This window comes from Eptesicus fuscus, chromosome 9, assembly GCF_027574615.1.
Source record: "Eptesicus fuscus isolate TK198812 chromosome 9, DD_ASM_mEF_20220401, whole genome shotgun sequence".
Taxonomy (NCBI): Eukaryota; Metazoa; Chordata; class Mammalia; order Chiroptera; family Vespertilionidae; genus Eptesicus; species Eptesicus fuscus.
In genome coordinates, this window is record NC_072481.1 from 48,179,841 (window position 1) to 48,200,839 (window position 20,999).

The 20,999-nt window shown below is 44.8% G+C and overlaps 1 protein-coding gene across 2 annotated transcripts in view; it reads right to left on the reverse strand.

Moving 5' to 3' along the window:
- Positions 1–20,999, reverse strand: part of GNG12 (G protein subunit gamma 12) — a 122,244-nt gene that overhangs the window by 60,100 nt on the left and 41,145 nt on the right. For both annotated transcript variants that reach the window (XM_054720932.1, XM_054720931.1), the window contains exon 2: positions 6,056–6,108. The gene's annotated coding sequence lies outside the window, so the exon portion shown is untranslated. The remainder of the gene's footprint in view (positions 1–6,055; positions 6,109–20,999) is intronic.

A 20,999-nucleotide genomic window follows, 5' to 3' on the forward strand; every position in this document is an offset into this window, starting at 1 on the left:
GCCAGGAAGGACCCCAGACAGCAATTCCTCAATGCGCCTCCCTCCCCCTCACTTACTTAAAGGGTTAGGAGCTCCCAGGGGGAACTCAGGTTCAGGTGCAGAGGAGACAAGCACAGGGGCAAAGCCTGTTCCTGAGGGAGAAGGAAACTGGAGTTTTAGTGTCTTGGTGATGGTGAAACTGAGCTGAGGGGAAGACCCAAAGAGGGTGACAATTCTCCCTGGCCCAGGGACAGATCCAGTGTTGGTGGGTCCTGAGCCTTACAGAATTCTTTAGGAAGAGAACCCAAAAGTTAGGATCATCACATTAGCTACAGGGCTCCGGAGGGGTCCTTGGCACTGAAAGGCCCTAAAGCCTAAGCTCCATACTGGCATTGCTCTGCCGCTGGCCCTGCGGGCGGAGGAGCGTGTTGGTAAGAGGTTTCCCTTGTCCACACAATGCCGGCGGGAGGTCCTGAGGCTCAGCTAAGGAGCTGGGGAGCCATGCAGGTGGTCGGTGGCCCGGAGTCTTCCTTCGGTTCTGCTGCCTCTCACCCTGCCCCAAGCACATAGCAGATGCTCAATAAACACTTGTTGACCAACCGATGGGAGTGGCTGCACTGCTGCCCTTCTTTAAAAAAAAATTACATATATATTTTTAAATCCTCACCTGAGGATATGTTTATTAATTTGAGAGAGAGAGAGAGAGAGAGAGAGAGAGAGAGAGAGAAGGAGAAACATCAATGTGAGAGAAAAACATCGATCAGTTGCCTCCCATAAAGCACCCTGATACCTAGGATCGAACCTGCAACCTATGTATGTGCCCTGACCAGGAATCAAACCCACAATCTTTTTGGTGTATGGGATGACACTCCAACCAACCAAGCCACCCGGGGTGTCTTTGGAGGTCAGGGCCGGGGGGGTGGGGGGGGCAGGGGTTGCGGGGAGCACATGCTACAAGGCTTGATTTTGCCGAGTTCATAGCTCTGGATGGAGCCCTGATTAACATGCCTCCACGAAGCATGAAATCAGCTCTCAGATCAAGAGACACTATGTCATGAGCATGAAAAATGGTCACTGAGCCTAGTGTTTCCAAATACCTGCTTCCTCTTGGGGTTATTGTCAAGTGCCCTTTGGTGTGACGGTGGAGAAAACCCACCCAGAGACAAGGTCCAAGGCCTCTCTGTGGTTTTGGAGACCAGGGTGTCAGTGAGAGCCGGGCTGCCACTCAGAATCTCTCCCACCTAGGCAGATTCCTCAGCCCCCATTCATGGGGACGTTACCAGGAGCCAGGCCTCGCTTCACAGCAGCAACATCTTTCCAACAATTGCAAGTTATCCGGATATCCGAATGGGATGCTCGGGAGGGAGTCCCCTGCCTGGACAGGCTTCAAGCACAGGATGAGGACAGCTTGTACGGGGGCTGAAGAGGAGTGCCTAGTACTGGGGAATTACAGATACTATAACAAGAGCCTAAAGTGGAAGTTCCCAGGCGGCATCAAGAGTCAACAGATGGGAAATTCCAAAGCACGGGACCAGACCATTGTGTGTAAATTTTAAAGCAGTTGGCCTAGCTGGCAGAAAGACCCAGAAGGAGAATATAAACAGGCTCAGGACAGTGGAAAGTGATGGGGCATTTTGAGGCAGATTCCTCAGAAATGCTCAGATTCTGGCCTCCCAAAGGTGGGTGGGTGGAGGGGGTCAGCCTTTCAGCTCAAGTCTGGAGAGAGGGTTTCAAAGGCACCATCTGGAGGGCTTGGTATGTGCCTCCTAGAGTGTGGGGACTGGTATGTGGCACCTGCCTGAGAAAGCAAGTGTGAGCTGGGGAGGGAGGGGGCAAAGTGGCCTCGTCAAAGGTGTCAAAGGCGAGAGAGGACAGAGTGACTGCTTGTCCCCTCCCCTCATGGGGGGTGGGTGGGGCATTGTGGTTAAAGGAATATGAACTCTGGGCATCAGGAATGCCAGCCTGGGGGGGTCTTTAAAAACAGGTTCTACCCAAGAGGGCTTCAGCCTGAGGGTGAGAGGCCCCCAAAGAGAACATCTGAATGGAAGCCAGAAGCTGCTGGCAGATGTTAGCAGCTGCAGAAGGAGAGGCACTGCCCGAGTCCTGGGAGATCCCAGACGGAAAGTTCCAGTGGGGTCCTTGAGAAAGCCAAGGAAGCAGCCAAGAGAGCAGAGTCCCTTCCCTATCAGCCAGGCTCAGAGAATCCAGTGCAAGGCGGGACAGGAGCAGTCAGGTAAGAACTTTCTCTCTCTCTCCATCTGCAGCACCTGGGGAGGCCTGGTAGGGTGGGTGGTCAGCTGGAGGATGGAGGAAAATCTCCTCTTGGAATGAATACTGACTGTCCCCAGAGTACAGTGAGCGTTTCCAGGTTCCAAAGTGTGTGTGTGTGTGCGTGTATGTGTGTGTGTGTGTGTGTGTATGCGTCTGTGTGTGTGTGACTTAAAGTGGCCTTAGGACTTTTCATTACCTAAGAGTAACCAGAAAAGTCATAGGCCTGACCAAGTTTTTATCAGGAAAATGGGGGAAAAACACAGCCCATTGAATAAATTTTAGAGGAACAGTGGGAGGCAAGAATAAAGCTGCGTCTTAGTTATGTGCCACAAGTCACACTGTGCCATGTGCTAGTGACAGCTCCATAAGGAGCTATGTTCACCAAGCACTGACTATGTGCGAGGCACAGGTCAAGATCTTTACAGACCTTCTCACGTCATTCAGTCCCCCTAACAACTCCATGAGGCCGGTATTATTATCCCCTTTTCAAATGAGGACACTGTGGCTCAGAGAGGTTAGGCAGTTTTCCAGTCACACAGGAAGGTAAGTAAAGCAGTAGCCTGGACTCAGCCTCATGTCTGACCTCTAACCCTGAACTCTTTTATTGTCCCAGGTGAGTGGATTTCAGCAGACAGTTGTGACCGAAGCAGGACAGGGGCTTGGGTCCTGCTCCTCTTTCTCAGGTGTCCTTGAGCTAGAAAACCAAAGAGCAGAGTCCAAAAACCACTGCATTTCATGATCTTAGTGGTCAGCTCCAACTCTGAGATTCTATGACTCGGTCATCTGGAGGTGGGAAGGTGGGGACAGGTGGACCCACAACAGTAGACAAAGAAAAAGAGAAACTTAGAGTCTGTATCCGGTGTTTCCAGAGAGGCAGCTGGAAGGAGTTGGTTCCAGCAGGTGGTATATACACAGACCCGAGGCTCACAGAATTATAGTCATGTGTATTAAGTATATAGTTCCATAATGCACGTAAAGCACTTAGCACCGAGCCTGGCACCAAAATAAGCATTAGGTACATGGCAACTACAACTGCGCAGAGTTGACATATATGCCTAAAAACCTCAACATGTAATTTAATGCAACATACTCAGCCACTGACATCACTGTCTCTGCTCCATAAGGAGCTATGTTTATCATGGACGCTAAACTTCACCAGTGGAGCCAGGACAAGAAATGAACACATAAAATTACACCAGGCAAATCTAAAACAATTCAACTAAGTCTGAAGCAATGGCTTTTAAGCAGTAAGGGACTATGGAATCCTATGAGAAATGATGGAAGCATGATCCTTTTCTCCAGTAAAAAAAATAAATAATCCTATCTAATAAAAGAGCAATATGCAAACTGACCGTACCTCTGCTACACCCACAAGCCTCGCCCACCAGCCAATCAGGAGCGAGTATGCAAATTAACCCAACCAAGATGGCTGCAGCCACAGAGCGAGCAGGAGGCTTGGGTTTCCCCAGCAATGGAAGAAGCCAAGCTTCCTGCACACCCTGGCTGGCCCAGGACTCCACTCAAGGCTACAAAGTTTCAATTTTAGAAGACAAATAAATCCCAACAAAAATGGCAGCAGCCACGGAGTGAGCAGGAGGCTTGGGTTTCCACAGTGATGGAGGAAGCCAAGTTCCTGGCCTGCCCTGGCCTCTGCTGAAGGCTACAAAGTTTCAATTATAGAAGATAAATAAATCCCAGATACCAGGGCCTCCGCTTGGGTTTCTGGGAGGCATGGCCAGCCTGTAAACCACCACAGGCCCTTCACCCAGGCCGCCCTACACCCCAAGGGAACCCCCACCCTGATCCAGGACACCCTTCAGGGCAAACCAGCTGGCCCCCACCCATGCACCAGGCCTCTAGCCTGTCTAATAAAAGAGTAATATGCAAATTGACCATCACTCCAACACACAAGATGGCTGCCCCCATGTGGTCAAAGATGGCTGCCCCCATGTGGACACAAGATGGCCACCACAAGATGGCCAGCAGGGGAGGGCAGTTGGGAGGGACCAGGCCTGCAGGGGAGGGTAGTTAGGGGTGACGAGTCCTGCAGGGGAGGGCAGTTAGGGGTGACCAGGCCTGCAGGGGAGGGCAGTTAGGGGCAATTAGGCTGGCAGGGGAGAAGTTAGGCATCAATCAGGCTGGCAGGGGAGTGGTTAGGGGGTGATCAGGCTGGCAGGCAGAAGCAGTTAGGGGCAATCAGGAAGGCAGGCAGGCAAGCAGTTAGGAGCCAGCAGTCCTGGATTGTGAGAGGGATGTCCGACTGCCCGTTTAGGCCCGATCCTGGTAAGGGTCCCATATTGGAGAGGGGTTCCCATATTGGAGAGGGTACAGGTTGGGCTGAGGGACACCCCTTTCTCCCCCGCCTTCCCCCCGTGCACGAATTTCGTGCATCAGGCCTCTAGTAATAATTATAAAAGCCCATGCATTGACTCCTTTCATGGATTATAGATCCACTAAAGACCATTCATTGTCTCCAGGTTAATATCCACTCCTGTGGGTCCTGAGGTCCTCAGCTCAAAAGCTATCTACCCGTAGTGGAGCCATTTATCCTCATCCTCTCTTAATGCTCACTGTGGCTATAGTCTCGATCATGACACCAAATTTGCAATGGGTAGTCAATGTAATTGATGCTGAATCTAAGTTTAAACCTTTCACGGTTAGTGGACTCCAAATTAAGAATTTCTAAATCAGTGGACTCTGGTACCTAGAAATTTTATCGTTCCTTCCTTCTTCTGGTAAAAAAATAAAAATAAAATAAAATAATCCATCTTTTTAAATAGGGGACCCCATTCCATGTGATTCTGGTGGTATTCACCTTCTCTCAAGGAACACATCATCAAGGCATGGCCAAACAGGTATTGCTTATTGTCTACTTCCTACTTCTGGCTAAGTTGATTCAGGCAAGAAATCTGAACTGAGCCAATTATGAATGCTCCTTGGGCCCTAGCTGGTTTGGCTCAGTGGATAGAGCATCGGCTGGTGGACTGAAGGGTCCCTGGGTTCAATTCTGGTCAAGGACAGACATATAAATAAGTCCCACCTGAAACCAAAAGAATCACACAGCTGAGCCCAGCCCAAATCGCTAATCTGCAGAATTGTGGGATGAAGAAATGATTGTCATTTTGAGTCAGTAAGTTTCAGCTCAAATTTTTGGCTGTAAATTTGGGAATGGTATGTTATGCAGCAAAAGCTATCTGCTACACACTGCAAATAACAGGATCGCCACAATATCAGGGAGTGATATCACATGAAAGCCCCCAAAGCTTTTTCACTTAAGAAGTATATTACTTTCCTAGATCGAAAGGCAGTTTTCTACCCCAGAACTCTTATCTCACAACAATCACATTCAGGTTCAAAGAGAGAGGAGAGAAAAAAATAGAGCAATAAGAAAGCTAATATGTTATAGCTGTGAGCCAATTTTCATTACAACACACTGCAAGGGACTGTCTGCATTCCTTGGCTGAAGTAACACTGTTGTTGTGGATACTGCTTGAAACAAGCAGACCATCAACAGGGGCCTGGAAATAGTTCCATTACAAAAGAAAAGCTTTTTATTTTAATAGTATTTGGCATATAATCACAGATGTGTTCCCTGACCATGATCTTAGCAAAAAAGAAAAATGGATTGATTTTTTTTAAAGACATGAAAACTTCTTAAATCATTTCAGAGAGAGAAAAAAATAGTGTGAATAAATAGACATCTAATCATAGTACTGGTAGAGATGCATCTAATTTAGAAGTGTGAATATCATTTCAAAAATAATGTCAAACAGTCACTTTGTTTTAAAAATGAAAGAGAACTTACCAGTCAGACTGTGTGTGGCCCACCGTTTTCAGGTTTCAAGTGGAGGAGTGAATCTGAAACAGAATTAAACAAAACACTCCTTAAGTAAATCACATTTGGAAAGGGTGTGCTTTCGATCCCAAGTGACTGACATAATGTTGAGTGTTATTCTTTTAGTTAAAGATGAGCCAAGCCTTTTCTGGCTCCTGATGGAATAGGGAGAGTTTTTCGCCTACATATTTCAACTTCCTGAGGAGAAGGCACTCTCTCATCCACTTCAGGGAGTGCTGAAAGGCTGAGCCCAGTATAACTATAAATGGTAGTGTCTTTATCCAAACCCCTCCAAGTTAGCGGAAGCCTCCCTCGTTATTGCTCTTGCCTTCAATCCTCAATCCCCTTCTGCTAGGACCACGCCATGGCTCCCTGAAGAAACCAATTAAAAAATGGCCGGTCCAATATAACTTGAATGACAATGGAAGGCATGGACAAGGCTTTCCAATAGTGGCCACCTTATCGCAACCACAAAATGTTGTTTTAGTGATAATGGTGAGCCTCAGGCAGTGGTTGGCAAACTCATTAGTCAACAGAGCCAAGTATCAACAGTACAATGATTGAAATTTCTTTTGAGAGCCAAATTTTTTAAACTTAAACTTCTTCTAACATCACTTCTTCAAAATAGACTTGCCCAGGCCATGGTATTTTGTGGAAGAGCCACACTCAAGGGGCCAAGGAGCCGCATGTGGCTCGCGAGCCGCAGTTTGCCGACCACGGGCCTAAGGCAATGCTGCTCAGTAGAAATATAAAACAAGCCACACATATAACTTTATATTATCTAGTAGCCACATGAAGCAAGAAAAAAAAAATGACAAAATTATTTTTAATAATACATTTTATTTAACCGAATTTATTCAAAATATCTTTTCATCATAACCAGTATAAAAATTATTCTTGAGACATTTTACTGTTTTTTCATGCTAAATCTTCAAGACTCAGTACATCTCAACGCAGGCTAGTCACACTTCGAGTACTCAACAGTCACAGGGGCCAGTGACTACCCCACCACACAGTACAGACGTAGAGAATCTATTCCTGGCCGTCCGGTACCGGCAAGGCTCCAAAGTGAGTCAAATGCATATGGAGATTTTACTCATCTATTTTCCTGCTCCTAGTACTCCACATTATCCCATTCATGATGTCATTTCAGTAGAAATAATAATGTAATAATACTTATATAGCACTTACTCTGTGCCAGGAACTGTTCTCGGCGTGTTCCTATGTTACCACAATTAATCCTCACAATAACTTCAAGAGGGAAGCATATAATAGCATTCCCATTTTGTAATGAGGAAACTGAGGCACAAAGAGATTAAGTAACTTAAAGTTATAAGACCATGACAGAGCTGGGATTCTAATCCACACAGCCTGCCCCCCTCCCCCGCCCCCGTCCTCCCCTGAGCCCAGGTCCTCAGCCAACATACTCGCAATTAAATTTGAACGGCTCAATATAAGATAATTGCTTTCAGTTTTAATTATAACCTCCAAGTGATCCAAGGCTGCTCTCATGATATACGGTCAGATAATAGCAGTGATGGCAGACGGAAGAGTGGATGTGCTAGCAAGTTAACAATTTGGGGTCAGAACACAAAAACCACAAGCAGGCCTGGGGTCCAAAGGTGGCACTGGGTCTGGGAGCCTATTTGGATGACCAAGGTGGGGTGCAGGGGAAGGGAAATGTGGGGGCTCTGGAAAATCTTGTCTTCCTGATTTTTCCGAGAGAAGGATCTATCACTTTCATCCGATTCTCCAAGGGGTAAGACAGCCATCCCCGTATCTGTCTTAGCAGGGGTAGGGAGTAAGAGAAGAGGAATCAGGTAGAAAGGAATCAAGGAAACACATTATTAATCTGTGGTCCCAAAGAAATCACACCTGGTGAGAAATATCAGGTCCACAAATGGGAACTCCCTATCCAAATCATAGGGCAAGAGGCTGGTCAGTGACACTTAGAATCAACAGGCCACAGGCGGAGGCCACTGAGGGAGGCTGCTGCCCAGTCTTGCATGCTGAGCGCCGAACCTGCCGGACGTCCTTCAGTGCTTCCTCTCGGTTTTAGGATCAAGTCCAAGTTCCTTAGACCAGTCTCCAAAGCCCCCCGTGATCTCAGGCCTGCCCCCTTTCAGGGCGCTCTCCCCCAGGCACTCTGTCCTGTATCCACACAGACCTATTTACAGGACCATAAACACCCCACACTCACGCTCCTCTAAGGCTTTGCAGATTCTGTTCTTTCTATCAAACCTGTCCTTTCCTGACAATATTAGCCTAACTTCAAATTTCAGTTAAAAAGTCACCCTCTCTGGGAAGCCTTTGCCAACTCCCCTGGCTGGCTTACAGACAACTTCTCCGCAGTAGTAGAAGTATTCACTCAGTTCAATCGATAATTATGTACTACTGCTACTGATGATAACAAAGGCTGGTTTTTATGGAGCTGTGTTCCAAGTGCTTAGTGTGCTTCTTTAACCCACTTAGTAACGATATGGGGTAGGTGCTTTTATTACCCCATTCAACAGGTGAGCAAACTGAAGCACAGAGGTTAAGTCAGTAGCCTAAGGTCACACGGTTTATAAGTCGGTTTATAATCGCAGAGTGAGATTGTGAACCCAGACAATGTGGTTTCAGAGCCTGCACTCTGAACCACCCACTGCCTTCTCCTCTCATTGTGACTGCATTTCCCTCTGTCACCGCAAGTGGCTTCTGTTTCGTTGTTTTTGTTTGTTTGTTTATTGGTCTCTCTGCCCACTTCTTTGCAGAATATCTGAAACTTGAGAATATGTTTAACTCATCTTTGTCTTTCCAGGACCTAGCAAGGTTTAGGCACACACAGGAAAACACTGGGACTGCATTGGAAGGATGGGGACAGGGCTATAAACTCGTGCCTGATAAAAACCCACTGGGATTAAGAGTCTGATATGAACATTAGCAAAGCAAGCTTTAACTTCATCTTCTAAATCCAGCCAGTGCTGAGGGGATGGTCATTTCCCAGGCCCGTTCAGTACCAGGGAAAATAAATGCAACTCAGAGCTTTACCAAGTTGATCATATCATCAGCTTCATTTAGCTTTGCACATGGATCAATGGATCTAAGTAATAGCATGCCTTCTGAAAGCCTTGGTTCGTCATTATAAAGGAATGCTAGAAAAGGTATTTCTTTAAAAAATGCAATAGTCAAGGAAAAAAGGACACAAAACCCTGCTTCCTAAGGTTTTCTTGGTTTCAAATAACTCAGTTATGAGCATATGCCAAATTCTGTTTTTAAACAACAGTCTCATGTTGAAAATCTCTTTTTGCTGGCCAGACAGGACTTCGCCATTCACTACACCTGAGTTCCATAATATGTTTCTTCCCATTACTATCTAAACTCCTCTTGGATAAATATAAAAAGTGACCTTGTAGGAAGACACTCTCCTCTTTCTCTAACAGTGGGAAAGACAAAAGTTTCAAGATTCTCCCAATTCACAGATAAGTGCAATTAGTCACAATGCCCACCCTTCCTTCTACATCCAGAATGTAAAAGAAACCATCGACTTCCATGTATATGGATGTCAGGATCATCTCAGCTATTAACAACCAAGTTATAGATCACATTTTGACTCTTGCTATCTCATCTTCTTCCACAATAAATATTCATTGAACTGTTATTGAGAGGTTTACTGAGTGCAAATTGTGTGCTGAGCAGAGTTGTAGGTTCTAGAGAGACAATAATGAAGGAGGTAAACAAGGTTCCTGATATAGGGGAACTCCCATTGTAATGGGGGATAGAAAATAAGTATTCAAAGTCCCACAAATGTTTCCATACAAGCAGGGAGTGACGCAACCTACTGAAGCGTTTGATAGTGTCTTTAGTAGCTGTATGGAGGAGTCCGGAAGAGGCAACAGTGATGAATGGGGATCACTGGTAGCCAACAATCACTGGAGGCCATTCAATTGCTCAGGTGAGATATGATGATGCCTTGGTTCACCAGTAGAGATGGAGAGAAGTGGGTGGGGTCAGTAGAGGTTCTGAAGGTAAAATAATCAGGACCTGCTGATCAAGTAGATGCAGGAAATGAGGAAGAGAAAGAGGTCGAGATAACACCTAAGTTTTGGCTCAAGCAACTGGGTCGATGATGGCTTTGTTTGGGGAGAAACATGTTGAGGACAAAAAGATCAAGAATTCTGATTTGACTGTGTTAACTTTGAGACAGCCAAGTAGAAATGTCAAGAAAGCATTGAAGTGTTGAACCGTGCTGTCCAATACAGTAGCCACCAGCACATATGAGGATTTAAATTAAATACAATTAAAAACTCATTCCCCCCAGCTGCATGAGCCACATTTCAAGTGAACAAAAGCCACTAATTTATTGAACAGCATGGATATAGAGTATTTCCATCACCATAAAGTCTATTGGGCAGGACTTGTCTAGAACATACATGAGAACTTGCTAGACTTTCATTACTGTAAACTTTATTGCAATTATAAAATTACAGTAGTTCCCCTCATCTGCAGGAGATACATTCCAAGACTTCCGGTGGAAACCTGAAATTGGGTATATTACTGAACCCTATACATACTATGCTTTTTTCCTATACATACACATACAAATGACAAAGTTAAATTTATAAATTTGGCACAGTAAAAGATTGACAATAACTAATAATAAAATAGGACAATTATATTATAATAAAAATTATGTAAATGTGGCTTCTCTCCTCCCCCCCCCCCCTTTCATAGCTTATTGAACTATACTCAGCCTTCCTCTTGTGAGGTGAGATGATAAAATATTGACATGATGAGATGAAGTGAGGTGAGTGAGACATTATTAAGTACAATAAGTTACTTGAAGCACTGCAATACTGAGACAGTTGATCTGATAACTAAGATGGCTCCTAAGTGACTAACAGATAGGGAGTGTGCAACACGGATATGCTGGACAAAAGGACGATTCACACCCCAAGTGGGTCGGGCCTGGGCGGTGCAAGATTTCACCACACTATTCAGAACGAAGCTCAATTTAAAATTTAGGAATTGTTTATTTCTGGAATTCTCCATTTAATATCTTCGGACTTAAGTTGACCACAGGTGACAAACTGCAGAAAGTGAAACTGAGGGTAAGGGGACTACTGTATAGCCCTGGGAGGTCTTTAGCTTTGAATGGGGGTTGGATTCTGATCTGTGTGAACGTAGTGGTTTCCAGTCTCATTTTAATCCTCTAGAAAATAACACAACATAGACACTGTAGGAGAGCAGACTGAGTACTAGATGCACAGGTTTGGCTTCCAGTGTCTTCACTACCAGTGACTTCCAGTACAACACTTAACTAAGCTGTGCCTCTATTTCCCCAACTACAAAACAGGGCGCGACCCCGAATGGGCTGCACTGAGAAATATGTGGGAGAATGTTTCCAGCTCTGGAGCCATCTCCGCTGTGCTCTAGTCAGGTCTATTATGCTTTCACTTGCAAATTCTGACATGATGTTATCTCAAAGGGCAAAAGAGATATAAAAGGGCCTTTGAAACATATAAAAGACCCTATTGTAGGCATAAAGGGTACATGTTCCGCAAAGGTGAGGCTAAATTGAAAGAAATATACCCTGTGCGTTGAGTCCAACACAGAAATTGGCCTGGTATTAGATGCTGGCAGGGATACTGACTTTATAAAGTAATCCTACCTGTATGTGCTCAAGAATCAGAAATCAAGTCTTGAGCCCCAAAGCTAAGAGGCGGTAGGACATTTGCCCCCCCCCCCCGCCCCATTGTGCAAGGGCTTCCGTCCCAGGGAGGGACACACCCTGAGTGGGTGAACTGGCCTACTTTAACCACATGGTGCCACCCCATTATCTCTGCCTTGACATGGACTCTGTCAGGAAGAGCTGGTCTGGGCTGTTCACCTGGAGAAACTCTTCCACCTGTCACTGTCCTCAATCCACAGAGAGCTCCAGAGACCTCAAGTTTTGGTTTTTAATTGAGGAGCTAGTGGCATATGTCCTCAAGTAATTTGTAGATAGGTTGGGGTTTGTATGGGGGTAATCCTGATTATGCCAAAGTTGGGGAGAAATTTAAAACACACACATGTACTTCTATTTTGCCAATATTTAAGAGAATACATAAAAAGAGTAAACAATAAATTGAAATATTACACACAGCATATGTTTCTATTTTTCTCTTGAAAGGGCAACAACAGTTGGTTTTCTGTTGTTATTGTTTGTTAATGAAAGTCTTAAATGGATAGCAAGCTTCTCTGGAATTGACCCATATTCCCACCATACCAGTGCTACTATCTATTTGTGCCTGTTAGCACTCCATAGACATATGTTTTTATATGACTATGGCCATAGTTATGTGCTATTGGTAGTAAACCTAGTGAAGGCATTGGAGCTGGACAGATCTGGGAGTTGGCTCCTTAATGAATGAGCTGCAAGGTTTTGGACAATAGACCTCTGAAGTGTAAAATCCCTTTTGCACAAGGGAGAGCATTGGTGCAGTGCCACCAGAAGAAACTCCACAAAGAATGGCTATTATTTTCTTCTTCCATTTTACTTCAAATTTTAAATATTTGTTGTGTGTTTCTATGCATCTTCATAATGATTGTCTAACTTACTAAAGGGCCTAATGATAGTCCTTCATGTTGAAAAATGTTAATTTACTAAATCACTCCCCTAATGCTAAATATTTAAGTTACAATTATAAGATTACATCAGATATCTTCATGCTTTTACCTCTTTTCATTCCTTTAACTTATTTCCCTAGCTTCTCTAAATTCATACACTAGAATTCATTCTTTTGCTTTTAAAGGGTCTTTTATTAACAAACAATACCACTAATAAAATAATAGAGAGTTTCTGAAACCCTGACATTTTGTCCACAAAATGCTATTCCTAATGCTGTTTTAATTTGTGCTTCTAAGATAATTAGGGAGGAGAGACAGATTTTCCTGTTTGTTCATTAATGATTTGTCACCTTGAAAAATAATAAGTTTATATTCTTTGCTTAGTTATGTAGTAGGATCTTGATAATTTTCTTTTGAATTTGAATGAGTTTTTAAAATATGTTTTCTATTGATTTTTAAAGAGAGGAAGGGAGTGGGATAGAGAGATAGAAACATCAATGAGAGAGAAACATCAACTGGCTTCCTCTTGCACGCCCCCTACTGGGGATAGAACCTGCAACCCAGGTATGTGCCCTGACCAGGAATCGAACCAATGATCTCTTGGATCATGGGTTGATGCTAAACCACTGAGCCACACTGGCTGGGCTGAATGAATTCTTTATAGTGATGATAATCGAGTTTACATATGCATTTGCTATGAAAATATTTCAGATATAGTTTATAATTTTGAGATAATCTTTTCATTTACACAGTGCTTTAATAAACAATAAGCAACAGCCATCTATATATATAAAAGCCTAATATGCAAAGTGTCCCCTCGGGAGTTTGACCGACCAGGAGTTCAATCGCTCACTATGTTGTATGCTGACCACCAGGGGGTGGCACAGAATGAAGGAAGGCCCCGGCCAGCGGCCAGCAGCCAGCAGCCAGGGAAGGGAGGCCCTGGCCAGCAGCCGGCAGCCACTAGGGAACCTACCCGTGCATGAATTTCATGCTCTGGGCCTCTAGTATTTTATATAAACCTCACCAGCTAGGATATTGCCTCTTGGCAAATTTTTGGTTTTTGATTGCTTTTTAATGTCCATTACACCCACTTTGATTTTCACAGCAACCTTGTGAGTTGGAGAGTCTGACAATTCCCACTGTACAGTGGCAAAGACTGAGCCCTAGACAGGCCAGGTGACTTAGACAGTCACTGAATCCTGAAATTGGTGAACTCTGGATTCCTCGTCCTTTCTCTGAACCAAAGGACTCCTTGTTGAAAGGAAGTTTGGGAGGTAAAACAAAGACATGCATTTTGTGCGAAATGCATTATTATCCAAAGCACCATTTCTACATCATTTTCTATTAAAAAGCTTTTATACAAAGCATCAGAGAACTGTGCCTGCTACATGGAGGTGCTCAAGAAATCCTATCTAATAAAGAGGTAATATGCAAATTGACCATCACTCCAACACACAAGATGGCCACCCCCATGTGGTCAAAGATGTCTGCCCCCATGTGGACACAAGATAGCCGGCAGGGGAGAGCACTTAGGGGTGACCGGACTGGCAGAGGAGGGCAGTTGGAGGTGACCAGGCCTGCAGGGGAGGGCAGTTGGGGGCAACCAGGCCTGCAGGGGAGGGCAGTTTGGGGGGACCAGGCCTGCAGGGGAGGGCAGTTGGGGGTAACCAGGCCAGCAGGGGAGGGCAGTTGGGGGTGACCAGGCTGGCAAGGGAGGGCAGTTAGGGGTGACTGGGCCAGTAGGGGAGGGCAATTGGGGGCAACCAGGCCAGCAGGGGAGGGCAGTTAGGGGTGACCAGGCTGGCAGGGGAGGGCAGTTAGGGGCAATCGAGCTGGCAGGGGAGCAGTTAGGCGTCGATCAGGCTGGCATGCAGAAGCGCTTAGGGGCAATCAGGCAGGCAGGCAGGTGAGCAGTTGGGAGCCAGCAGTCCTGGATTGTGAGAGGGATGTCCGACTGCCCATTTAGGGATCGGGCCTAAACGGGCGATCGGACATCCCTCAAGGGGTCCCAGATTGGAGAGGGTGCAAGCTGGACTGAGGGACACACACCCCTGTGCACGAATTTCGTGCACCAGGCCTCTAGTGTTACTATCATTTTAGCAAAACCACCAAAACAATGGCTTACATAACAAATCATCTTTAGCAGTTTTTTTGTGTGTTTTTAAAAAATATATATTTTTATTGATTTCAGAGAGGAAGGGAGACGGAGAAGGAGAGGGAGAGATAAAAACATCAATGATGGCAGAGAATCATTTATGTTTGTCTCTCCCCAAGAGCCCAGCACCCTGCTCTGCACAAAGGTGGCAGTCATTCAGTATTTTATGCAGAGATGGGGGAAGAATTTTATATAGTTAAGAGACAACAGTAACATAAAAAAAATTACACTTTGGTTAAAGATCAGAGCATTAAAGTATAGGTTGCATTAATTGTGTGCTTATTGCTACACCACACTTTATTCTGGCAAGCATTCTATCATGAGACAGGTCTAACAAATTCTTAGGTCAAAAGTCTACATTAGTTAAACAATACTAAACTACTTTAAACAGATTGTCCAAAAACATATCCAGCCTTGGATAAATCATTCTGTAGATATGTCTGTTATGCTTTTCTTTGAAAAATCTGATATAACTCGTTTCTCAACACACACACACACACACACACACACACACACACACACACACCCCACTTAAGCACAAAAGTCCTGGTTCAGCACATTGGAAAAACTCAGTTAAAAATATGAAACATCTATAGCGTCAACAACAAAAATAAAGTTTAAAAAAATACAGAACATCTGTTTCCTAATATCAGGAAAACTCACAGGAAACTATTAATGTTCACTAGGGAAAATAACGTGGATCAAATTATGAAATGAAGTGCCCAACATTCACAATATGATACACGACAGCCTGTGAGTCATCCGATCTTTAGAACTGAGGGGAAGATCTCACACTTTATTGAAACCTGTCATAGTAGAACTATCTTTATTCCGCATATTTATATCTAGAAATACACATAAAATTGTATGCCCCCACCCTACATAATATCCTCAGGTCCTATTGATATTTACGTAACCCTTGGCACTTAAGGTTGGCTACTGTGTGTGCATTTTCCTACATGCTCAGTGCCTTACAGGGCAAATGAAGACCTAACTAAACTGGATGGTGGTCCCTCCCTGGAGAGGATGTGGTTCGTTTGAGAAAGTTCTAGAGCGGCTTCTGTCTCCCATGGAGAACAGGAAGGCCAGCGGCTGCCAGGGCCACAGCAAGGCCAAAGCAAATTGTAGGGGAAGGTGGTTTGTCTGGTGGCTCTTCCACCACCTGCTCCTTACAAGCCTCTCTACTTACCACAGTCCCCAGCAATGTGGAAGGTGCTGGGGATACAACCAAGAGCAAAACATAGTCCCTCTCCTCAAAGAGCCTACAACAAGTCATGCAGACAACTGATGGGGCAGTTACAGCTCCAACGGCACGTAGTTGAACTGCAGGAAGTAAAAGGAGCTCTGAGATCACACAGGAGAGGCGCCTAGAGCAGTCTGGGATGACCACGGAGGCTTCCAGGAGGAAGCGGTATGGAAGCTCAAGTATGGAGAATGACCAGGGTCAGCCAGAAGGTGAAAGGAAGGAGGTGTGAGCAAGGAAGAGGGGACAGCTTGTGCAAATGCCCAAGAGGAAGCATGTGCTTGCTGAGGGCAGCAAACAGCTCAGGGCACTGTAGTAAAGGAGTTTCAAATGGAGAGAAGGCTCAGTGCCTACGGGGCAGGAGCAGGCGAACCCAAAGTGGGTAAGTAACCACCCAGTAAGTAACCCTGGGGCCAATGGAAACCACCCAGGAACTAGCACCCTCACATCAGAAAGAGCTGGCACTGACTCACCCGGAGGGAACAGCCACGGCCCTTTTAGGTGACAGGCCTCTGAAGGGCAAGGAGACAGACTGCCCCATCAGAGATGAGGCTGGTCCCCAATTCCAAAGAAAAACCAACAGCTGCTACCCAACCCCACAGAAAGGAATAGTGAACAGGCCTACCACAACCCCATGAGGAAGTCAGGATTATCTCCATGTTACAGTTTAGTTGCTGGCTGTAGAAGAAATAGTTAATGATATTCCTTTCTGGCTACTGATCCTACTTCTGTCTAGGGCAATGGTAGGCAAACTCATTAGTCAACAGAGCCAAATATCAACAGTACAATGATTGAAATTTCTTTTGAGAGCCAAATTTTTTAAACTTAAACTTCTTCTAATGCCACTTCTTCAGAATAGACTTGCCCAGGCCGTGGTATTTTGTGGAAGAGCCACACTCAAGGGGTCAAAGAGCCGCATGTGGCTCGCGAGCCGCAGTTTGCCGACCACTGGTCTAGGGAAACTAACTCATGTTGGCGTGAGTGGGACTGCCCAGGTTTAGCACTGAAAGTCCCATGTCTCAGGAATCCTTCAGTGCGACACAAAGCAAGACGGCTGGTCACCCACTCAGAGTTTGTGAAGCAAAGGATAGGGTTTGCGTGAAGCAGACGATAGGATTTATGCCCCAGGTTTTTATATTGGAACTGGTGCAAAGTTAAATATGATCTAAGCCCCTGGAAGCTAACCTGTACCATTTGAGCTATCGGAGCCTCTGGGATATCTTGGGGGATGCCTGGGGATCCTACACCATTTGCAATAGCTCATATGGAATAACATTTGCAAAGCACAAAGCTCTAGGCTTAGGGCCTAGTGAGCTAGTGATCACTAGCTCAAGGGAATCGCTTACTTGATGCTTATGGGAAACAATAATTAGCCAACAGACCGAATTCAATTTTTGTAGTTAATTGAGAATTAACTAGATATCTTATAACTTTTAATATGGAAAATCTTCCTAAAAAAATTAGTCTACTTAGCCACACAGAGTAATTCACATATTTTTGTATATCTTTGTTAACTGGGGCTCTTCCAGTGCCTCCCCCACTGCGATGGCTTATATTCTCACTGTTGAGACAGTTAAGGATGTTTAGAAGACAAAGAAAAACAACCCAACACAGTTTCCAATAAATATAGCCCCATGGGGTAATGCTTTATGGCTGTATTTGACAGGCAGAGAGTGGCTGATAATTCCTTGCGGAATGAAAGTGAAAAACTGAGCCATGCAGAGCTACAGACAAGTACCAGGGATTGTGGGTGAGATGACGGCAACACTCGCACTTTGGCTACCGTGCTTTGACTCAGGCAGCTGCTGCACACAGTCCGTCTGATAAAAGGGACCCTAAGCTCTTCAAGGGCACTCCTTTCCTAACAAGGGGGCCCTGAGTACAACAGCCGCTGAGGAAGATGCAGAAGGGCTTCCACATGGTCAGAGCCAAGGGCCCACTATTAACCCTTTGCACTCGCTTGCTTTTTTTCTCAATTCCTTTATTCTACTCGGGATTTAATTTTTTAAATACCCCAGATTTTACAAAGCGCAGCAGTAGAATAAAAAACTGGAGTTTCTTTTCATACAAACTTATTTATTTGGATTTTTTTATATTTCAAATTATTGATACATTCAAAGAGTAATTTTAATCTCTATAATTTTTCATGGTGTGATATTTTTTGAAACATTCACCCACATGAAGACCTGGTTTACATTCACATGTTTTGCAAATATAAATCGTCTCTCTTCTTCCTCCTTTGATTTTTCTGTTAGAACAAACAACACAATCTTTGTGTTTTTTGTTAGGGTGAGGTGTGATTATATGGAGCTTTCCATCTAAACGTTGCTCTAAGTTAGTGGATAATAATCTACCCCTGGAAGTTAGTGTACTGGTCTAACCTTTTTCACGTGACTGATGTGTCTGAGAAACAAATAGCCTTTGAAGATGCCACTGGTGAAGCTTAGGTGGTGGCATCAGTTGAGACGGCATTTACATTTTACTTGTCCTTTCATGCTAATGAAAACAAGAAAAGATACTGGAAAAATAGACAAAAACCCCCTTCCCCCCACGGTGAAACTACATGTCCAGTGTAAAAGGTTAAATCCCGCTTCAAAGGCACCCTTCTCCTGCCCTCCCCCATGCCCAGCCCCAGGAAGCTCAGCTAACCTCAGCCAGGCTCAATACTCCTTGAGAGAACTCCTGACAGAACTGGATGAGGATATGAGCCTCAGACTCTCTCTGGCAATAAACAAAGACCTCCAACACATTTCTGGTTAGTTTTCAATGCAAAAATATGTTTAAAATCTGACCAGGCTTGAATAAAGCTATTCAAGAAAAAAAAACACCACAAAACTATTCATAGAATTAAATTTTTATTAGCCTCAGGAAACTTAAAAAAAAAAAAGTAAAATTTAGCAGCACTTATTACTGGTAATGTATATTAGACCTACGTTTCCCTCTAAAAATTTCAGTTTTAGGGGATCATTGTGGGTAAATCGAGATTCTGCTGTATGTTGAAAATAATCATTTTGTCTACGAGGATAGCTCTCTGATCGTATCATTCCTTTCGATGACACACTTTCTGTTAGACACTGAGAAAGAGTCATCGCAGAAATACTCAGGTTCGCTGACTGTGCAGCGAGTTAAGGGCAGGTTACAGCAAAGGGCACTGCCCTGAGCCTGAGAGTGGGCGGTTTTGTTTTGAGGCGGTCAGACCTTCGGGTGGATGTGCTTACTTCTCCGCGCCTTGGGCTCCAGAGAAGGAAATGAGAGTGCTCCCCGGTGAGGCTGTGGCCCCCGCCACGCCCCAGACTCCAACTTCACAGATGGGTGGAGTGGGGATTCCATGAAATACCCCCCTGGTTTGGGGGGTTTGACTCCACTGAATGGTTCAGTCTTAAATTGTAGCAACCAAAACATGGCTGGGCATTGAGAACCTTTGTCACTGAAAACCAATGGAAGGAGTAGACAGGATATTGAGATTCTAAGGACTTGTTCCTCTTTTCCTGTATCACCAAGAGAGCAACAAAGCCCACTGTGCTCAACATAATCCGCTCACACGGGAGGGGTCAGAACAGGTAGGCGCTTCCTACTTCCTGTTGAATTGTATGGATCTTTAATCTTTTAAATTCAAACATGAAAATATGTTTACTACTCTGTGTGGCTAAGACAGACTAATTTTTAAGGAAGATTTTCCATATTAAATGTTAAAAGATAATCTGGTTAATTCTCAATTAACAACAACAAAAATAAAATCCACACAATTCAACAGGAAGTAGAAGGGCCCACCTGTTCTTACCCCGCCCACTTGCTTCCTGGGCAAAGCCACCTTCGCTGCCTCAATTGCCACAGTTTTCCAGACATTTATGGACCTTCCCATTTACATGTATTCTGAACCACACAGGCAATCTGCTCACCCTTTGGGGAAGTACACCAGCACATACTCACTGCGCCAGAAAAATAACCAAGACCACCACCCAGAGCCAAGAGAAAAATGCCCGTCGTTCACCAGACACTGGGAGGGCAGGTAGAGGCATCCAGGACATTCGACAATGTTGTAACCATGGAACTAGCCACTCCCACGCTCAGCCCCTTTCCTTGGGCCCTCCTGTTTCTCCTTTGTTTGCGTATCTGCACGGACAACTTGACTCTGAGGTCCTTTGGCTGCATAGTCTATACTCTATATTTCTATGTATTTGCTTTCCTGCCCCCAAAAGTGAACACTTGACCTAACACACCCTGGGATTCCAATAAATGGAAGGGAAAAAAAGCTCTGGATGTACACATTTATGCCTAATTATCTATACCTGAAATGCTCACAGTGGCCTAGTGGGAATGGAATGGAAAAACGAATTCATACATTAGGTCCCTCTTTACCTTCTATTGGCAAAGCTAGCTTTTGACCCTGTGAGCATCTGTCCGAATTTTATGCACAGCTGTGGGTACTAATAACGTAGGACAGACTTTCTTAACCCTTTAAAACTCACACTCATCTTCGATAACCACAGAAACCTTCCCTTCCTCAACTAGCTTCTGATGTGCCCACCCTTCCTTAGCTGTTTTCGGAAACTAGAATATACGTTGCCAGCTGCCTTTGCTGGGTGCTCTCCTCTTTCCTAAATCCAGTAACTTCCAAATCAACATCTTTAATCCCAGCCTTTTCTCTGAACTCCAGAGTTATTTATCATAACATCTCCCCTAAGATGCCTTGTTAGGGGTCTCAAACGTAACCACAGCTACCACCAAATTAATAATCTCCTCACACCATTCCTCCCCTGTGGCTACAGGTGCTGAAAGTGGGAAACCATCATTCATGCCCTTGTTCAAGCCCAAATCCTCATCCATCTTCGGCTCCATTCTCACCTACTCCATATCCACTCGGTCCATCCGAAAATCCTGCATCCAATCACATCTCAGCATCTCCTCCACCTGCTCCCCCCACC